Source organism: Charadrius vociferus, unplaced genomic scaffold (genome assembly GCF_000708025.1).
Source record: "Charadrius vociferus isolate BGI_N301 unplaced genomic scaffold, ASM70802v2 scaffold615, whole genome shotgun sequence".
In the NCBI taxonomy this organism is placed as follows: Eukaryota; Metazoa; Chordata; class Aves; order Charadriiformes; family Charadriidae; genus Charadrius; species Charadrius vociferus.
Window position 1 is genome coordinate 96,400 of NW_009648346.1, and position 8,079 is coordinate 104,478.

Here is an 8,079-nt window from a genome sequence, read left to right on the forward strand (position 1 = left end):
AGGAATGCCAGCCTTCCCAGCATCAGATGCCTCACAGCACCCTCCAAGGCCGATGGACTTTTCCTAGGCGCATTTCCAGTTCTACTTGTAAAAGCCACTGGGAATTTTACATTTATAGTTTTGAATGCTGCAGTTTGCTCTCTCTTGAGGAGTTTTGCTATCTTGATATCTCCACAGACACCTCTTGAACACCAGCCATCTTTCAGAGCAAAACACACTGTATAACCCAGCTAGAAATATGTGACTGACCTGCTGCTACGCAATTTCTTCTCTCTGCTCATCAGTATGATGGCACATGCAGAAATCTTACAATAACCTTTCACCAAAACTCACATTTCTCACAAGCTGTGCCCATGTTTGGAGGCATCTTGTGCTGTGTCTGGTCCCTCACGGAAGCTGTTCTGCCAGCTACCCAAAACATGTCCTGTTCCTGTCCCCGCTCCAACAGCTGTGATGTGGGACGCAAAAACCAGCTGTCACAAAGTGAAGCTTCTCCTGGTTCACTCACAGTATTTACCTTTCATTCTTAGAAATGTACAGGCTTTTGCCATCCTGCAAATCAGCAAGTTGTTGGTACAAGCTTCTTTCTCTTCTCCCAGTACCTGTTAAGATGTTTCCTGGCCCCGGGTGGTAAGGCGAACCTAGCAGAATGACAAAGGACATCAGCAGCATTTGCTGAGGCCATACAATGGATCCAAGTCTGTACTATAGTCAGCACTACACAAAGTCTATACTATAGTCAGCACTATAAAGCCGGCAACACCTTTGCCAAACCAGAGGGAAGGCAATCGCCTCCACAGGCTGTTCCGCTTTGGTGAGACTCAAGGAGGAGCTGGCAAGAACAAGCCCCAGACATGGCACACAGTCTGCACTGCCTGCTCCCCACCACTCCGTGGGCTCCTCATGTTGCATGAGCTCTGAGCTTGCGTGGCCTCTATTGCAAGGGCACCTTGTTCCTGGCAAGTGTCCCCTTCCCTGCACAGACAGCACAAGTGGGACAGGGAGGCTCGGCTTTTGCCCCACAGTTGTCCCATCCTCTTCCCATGTGTACTCTTCCCATCTTCCTTGTTCTCAGTGGAAAAGTCTGTCAGATGAAAAGCTATTTTTCAGGATTAACCAAGGATAAATTGCCTTTTCTCTCCCTTGCTATGACAGTAGTTGGATTAAGGCCTTAGTCACATGTAAACAGATGGTGGCGTGGGGGGAAGCCCTCGTCATGCCCAGAGCTTGAACCCTGTAATCAGCAAAGAATCAAATCTCTGTGAGCAAGGGAAAGAAGTACTGTCTTAGAGCAAAATATTTAGATTCTGTGGAATATTGGCCAATTACAATATTTTTCTTCAAATAAAACATTTATAAGAACATTGAAATAAATATTTGAGAACACAATATACCAAAGCCCTGAGTCACTCCTGATGCAAAAGTTTTCCCTCATTTTTCAGGCAGCTTCCCCATGTAGGGTTTGGAGTCAGGATGGCTTCTGGTGCCAACTGAGGTGCACTGACAGGTCCAGTGGCACACGTCCCTGCTGCCTGGAGATGGCAGAGCTCCTCCTGGCAAGGGTCACCTCCCAGTTTGAGCCAAATGCCTGGGTGTGCTGTGGAGTCTGTGGTGGGGTCTGTGAGGAGATGTACTGCCTTGAATTCAAAAAGACGCTGCCAGCAGCAGCTTGGGGAAGGGCCTGCAGGGAGCTCTCTGCAGGAGGTGGGAAGAGGGGACACTTCTTGACATTCCTCCTTGCTCCAGTTCTTTTGAATGGAGGACTCAGCAGACAGTTGTGGACACAAATGAGATTCCTTAGAAGGTCTCTTCTGAGATTCAGATGAACTGAGATGATAATTTGACCTACACTTACTGCAGACACTGTCAGGGAACTTGTTCAGTGGCAGTGGGTGCTGCATCCCATCCCCCCTGGCTGCAGAAGCAAGGCAAACCCTCTCGTATGGCCACAGCAGATTTACTGTCTTGCTCCTGACTGCATCTGATCTGATGTGCATCCCGGAACCCAACAGCCCCAATCACATGCTTTGCTTTGCCCTCTATTTTGCCCCCATTTCCCCCTGCTGTATGACCAACCCACCGCAGTTCTTTCCCCTTCCCATTTGCTCCCACACAGGCACAAGTTTTGCTGATTTTGCACCCTTATTCAGTAATTACAGCCTTGGTGAGTGATCCCAGTCAGGCAGTACTGCCGTTGGGCACTCTCTATCCAAGGCGGGGCTGACACTACCTCTCACCCCTTTGTCTGGTTGTTTCTTGCTCTGTTTGCTTAGCCCCGGGTGAGGGCTGGACCCCTTTAGCCTCTCCACCCTCCGAAGCACCTGGCAGTCACTCCTCCATTTAACCTCAGGCCAGGGTTAGCCATCTGCCTGCAACTTTGCACTAATGCCATTAATGCTGGTGTTTTCCTATGTTTCAGCTGCCACCATGGCATCTCAGGTGACTTTTAGCACAGGTTGGAGACAGTGTCTTGTCACTGGCTTTCACACACCCACTATCCAACATGCCTGTAGGAAACATGACACTACCGCGTTCCTTGTGAGCCCACAGATACTTTGCACTCCCTTGTCAGGTCAGGTTAGGTGGGGAGGGAGGAGAGAAATAGTTTGGGAGAGGCACACAGGCAAAGCCACCTTTACAGAGCAAAGGTCTTGACTTTTTAAAATATACAAGCTCATGGGAGAAAAGAACATGCACTATCCAGATCATTAGCGCTGGACAAAGCCAGACCCCATGAAGAAGGGGAGCTCAGGATGTATTGAACAAGCATGATGACATCTCCACACATCCTCCAAACTGGACACTGATGGGATTACAGGATTGCTGAAGACTGGTCAAACCATCAATCAGGTGACGGAACTGGCAACTGTGCTGATAAAACCTTTTCTGAGTTGCTTTCTCTTAATGAAAATAACCACACTGGATGAAAGATCTGAGCATCGAGAATAAATACCTTCAGGGTGAAGTTGCTGAAAAAATAGGCCATTGCCCCAGAGCTTTGGTTTTTTTTACCTCACAAGAACCTCAGGCTAGGGACAGTCTAGGGAGCTGTGTACTAACACAGCGCTGACTGACAGCTTTTTGCTATCGTCTGCTGCTACGGAACTTTTGTTCCTCACACTACCTCTTGCCTTCATGGTTGCCACTGTCAGACCGACTAGCTTCCTGCAAACTATCACAGGCTAAGAAGATGCTATGCATCTGTAAAGTTCCCCTCACTCTCTCCCACCAAGGCAACCAAGTCTGTCTTTGATGACGCCACATAGTGCAGACGGGCAGTCCAGAGTTCTGTGTACACCTTGTACCTGTCTACATCTAAAGTTAGGGCAGATGAACACCTTCTGAGCTCACAAAAGATGTTTAACACCTGGTAGCATTCACAGCACACACCAGAGGAGCAGTTATCTACTGTCACTCATCACTGAGAGATGTTTTAATGGGAAGAACCTGTAGAGCCTTGCTCCCTCCCTAGCACCCCCCAAATGTGTTCTGGACGAGATACGGCTGCTCATCTCTTCATTCGTACCACAGCTCAACCTGCTCAGATGCTACTTCTATGTGGCACCTGTTCATGAGATTTCTGTAAGCTTTTCACTACAAGATCATGTTTTTGGTTGCTTGCAAATTTGCCAAACTGAAATTACTTGAGCTGCCCATGTTAGGCACATCCACCAGGCTGGTTAAAAAAGACACTCTGATCCGAGCAAAAACCCACAGCTAACATACTCCACACATTTCAAATAATGAGACAGGGAAAACTATTTACTCATGAAAAACAGAAATTCTGCTAGTTAGTCACCTTGTCAAGAAGCTTGCATACCTTCTCATGTTGGTAGAAGCCACTAAAACTGTCATGCTATCACATCTTAGAAAGAAGGAAGCCTCCAGGCTTGGGTCTTTTTCAGCACCCCTGTGGAAAACTATCCAACCTGTAAATCTCTGACAAATGATCAGTTCCTGCCATTTGCAACTCTTCCAGGTTTGTCAGCTAAATTCTTTTAAGACACCACCATCACTCCTCTTCTACTAGCTTCTCGTGGGCTCTTCTGCATGTCATTCTCACAAAGACACAGAGTATTTTCTATCTGAGGCCTGAGGTGGTGAAGTAATGCTATACTGACATTTTACATTTTTTTCATGTCTGCCAATTCCATTCTTTGCTTAGTTCATTAATCAAAGCTGGTCTCAGGACTGGGGGAGCCTGACTGGTAGTGGAAGAGCCTCACCATCCACCACTGACAATTTCCTGGTTCTCACTTCAAGATGTCTCCCTGCTCTCATCTATTCTTACCCTTTCCATTGTCCTGCAGACCCAGTTACAAAGTGACTTCTGACAGCCAGTGTCTCACTGAGAATGGTACGTAGACCAAAATAATGAATTTAAATCCATGATGTGACTTTCCCTGGAGACAAAGAAGCGAGAGGCTGACACTTGGCACTACAGGAAAGGTCTTTGAACTTTTATGCCAATGCCTCCCATACACGTTTAGGTACTCGCATTTGAACATCTTGGTCTGCGTGTCTTGTAAGGATTGATTCGCTGACTGCTCATTAAATGACTGTTCCTGAGAGGAGAAAGGCAGAATTTAGGTCTCCCAACATAGGAGAAAAAGATGCTTCCATGAAGAGAAGTCTCGCTTCATGAATTCTTTGCATTCAGTCAGCAAATTGCTCTGCTACTTGACACGAATGATGGAGAGGTGGGACAGACATGACTATGAACACAAGAAACAGTTCTACCCCAGGTCACATAAGGCAGAACTCCTTACTAGGAAAAGCCAGGGGCAAATTTTTCTAAATTTTTGACTTAGTGGCTTGTATTAACTTAATATTGTATTAACTCGACCCTGAGATTCAACTCATTCCCAAGAAAAGGCAGAATGTTTTGACGAATAATGCAGCTCTTCTCTGTGAGTAAGACAAGCATGCTCCATTTAAAAATACCTTATGCTGTTTTAAGAGAGTAGTGTATTTCATGGCAGGAAGTTTCCTTTCTGTCCAGGGAGATAATCAGAGCGAATCACATGGCAGGGCCAGCATGTGCCACAACATGAAGGAATGAACCAAAAAGCTGCAAGGCAACACCAGAATTTCACAGCCCATTAAGGGAAGGTAATTTGAAATCCTTCGATACATTCAGGGAAATGGAAAAGAGATCCACGCCACTCAGGGCCTGTAACTGCACACAGACTTCTTAAGAGAAGTATGTTGAAAGCAAACACTCAGTAGAAAAACAGCACTGACCAAGAACTTCAGCAATTTCTGTCATTACTTATACAGAGGACCTTGTACCCAGAGACAGTGTTGGATGCTATTTTTCCCTTGTAGAAAAAGGAAGGATAAGGGAAGGACCAGTAACACCCTGAGGATTATTGGTGATGTTCTCCGATTTATTTTCCACTGCCTTCAGTGATTATTTCACTCTGACAGTGAAAACCTCATTTATACAATGCAGAGGTTTACATTTCTTCATGTACATAAACACAGAATAAAGCCACTAACAGCTAACTCAGGAAACCTAATAGGAGTGAGAAAAAGACTTTGCTACACTCATGGCACTTGTCTGGTGCAGAATACAGTACTTACCACTACGGCAACTCACCCATTAAGTACTGGCTTGGAAGGATAGTTTCTTAAAAACTAGGGGAGACAAAGAATAACTGTTGATTCAAGGCCCACACAGGTGTTAGAAGCAGTTATCTCCAATTTTGAGAACAAGGGCCATATAAATAAGCAGTTAAATGACCTCAGGGTACAGCCCAGACTCCACTGGAAAGAAGCTTAGCAAAATAACATGCCAAACTAAGGACCCAGCAAACACTATACAGGACTGCATGGGAACTCTCACTCGCCAACCTAGAAACACAAAATTTGTCCAGTGTGGAATCAAAAGACTCATTTTACAAGGGGATTTGGGGGTTATTTCAGAGTAAGAAACTCAGACACAGGTTAAAGAAGAGCAGTACAGTGTGCCTCAAGCTCCACATGTACAGGCTGGACAAACCACCAATCTACAGGTCATTTATCAGGAAAGTTATGTGCACCAGAGCAAACTGCTGCTTTCAACTGCAACAAGAGCCCCTCAAGAGTGAGAGGGTATTGCCTGTCACACTGAAGAAGCCAAACGTGTTCTGCCTGTTCATGTAAGATGGCTGCAGAGACACTGGTGCTGAACAGCAATTCAGGGAAACGGTGCTGGCAGCAGATCGGGGGAAAAAAAAGGGAAGTCACCTGTCATAATCAGTATAATAGAGAGATCTAGAACTATTTAAACAAAGTTTGGAAAGGGAGTTTCCAAGATAAAACAGTTGCCCCAAAAGAGGATAAATGTGAATTTGCAGTGGGAACACTTCCATCTCAAAAGCACTGAGGAACTCAGAAGTTTGCAGCAACGGCACACTGGCAAAAAGAGCATATCATCTCTCCATCCACTGACAGACAGGATCCCACCAAAGAATATCTCCGCTGTGGCCAAGGTAGAGCTGTGGTGTGATCCAAATGCTGTTTTGCAAAAGGTAAATTCATTTCATTACTCCTTGGGATAATGTCCAGCAGCTCAGAGGGACAGTGAACAATGATATAATCCTTTCAAGACTTGGGCAAGAGAAACCAAAGAGCAGAAGTTAGAAACATGTCTGAAACCTACTTCAGAATGGCTATGCAAACCGTAAGAATTAAATTTTCATTTCATTTCTGTTAAAGAAAATGAAAAAGACATGAAATTCAACACCATCAAATGGTGGGATGGAAAAGAGTAATTTCCTGCCTGGGACTGGCCAAATAAAATGGAACTGCAATGTACCAGGGGCGAGATGGAAAGGGCTGGCATCCAGCCAGCCAGTCCTAGGAGCAGGTCAGATCCCACAGGAGCAGGAAGGTGTCCCAGCTGCTCTGTTCCAGAGCTCTAGTGATGTTGTCAACCTCTCCAATGTCACGAAAGGAACACTGGTACCTCCCCAAAGGTAAGATGATGAAAAGAGGAGATACCCAGAGTACCAAAGAGGGCTGACAAGACACACAAACCCAGGTTCACGTTCCTTAGGAACATGTATCTGGGTAGTTACTCTACCCTTACACGGATGGGATTTATATTGCTTTTTAACATCTACTTCTGATATTGACTAAAATATGATGAAATAAAAGCTGAGCATGACAGATGATGCTACAATCTTTAAATGACTCAAGTAGATACATTATATTCTGTCATAAACTTAATGACACCTCTAACACAGCTGTTGTCTGTAATTTTCCTAATTCTTTCATGCAGCTTTGATGTTCTGGTCTACATAGCTTTTCAGAGATAAGGCCTAAAGGAATCACTGCGTGCACCTATGTGGTGACTTTTCGATGACTACACATGTCCACAGAGCAATCCCTGTCAGCAGGCATGACACGACTTGCTGGCTTGAAGGAATCTTTAGACCTGAACAGGTTGAAATGAGGACGAAGAGGACTAAATTGTGAAGTTCTTAGGTCACAGCTGCAGACTTGTCAGCTTTGGCTTGTAAACCACTGGGGACCTGTTGCACACAAACGCACAGATCAGAAGGCATGGCAAACAAAACAAGAAGCAAGCAACTCAAATATGAAGCTCAGATTTTAGCCATTCACCAATCCTGATTAATAGATCATTAAGTTTAACTTTTCACAGCACAGCTCGAATACGTATCAGTTTCTGCACAGACTGAATTCCTTCAGGTTTTTGATCTTTAGTTCAGATTCCTATTATCCAAGACACAGGGGATCCCGTTTTAAAGTCCATTTCAGAAGGAGAATTTGGTCTGGTTTTCCACTGGGCCAGTCAAGCATTCAACTGAGTGCTCCTGCCCTTCAGGAGTGGCGGGCTCAGCCTGCGGTTTGGAGGGGAACAAGACAGCCCCACTTTCCTCAGTCCCTTCCCATTCCACGCTGAATGAAAGGCACAGGATTGAAGTAGTAGTATTTCTGATCTTATATCCTCTCTCTATTAACGTATTTCCATAAGTACAGGCACACTCTGCTGCTTCTCTGTAAAGATGTCCTGAGCATCCACCGGCTGTGCCCCACAGGCCGTAGCTGCCTGTGCCCGGGTGGATTTCA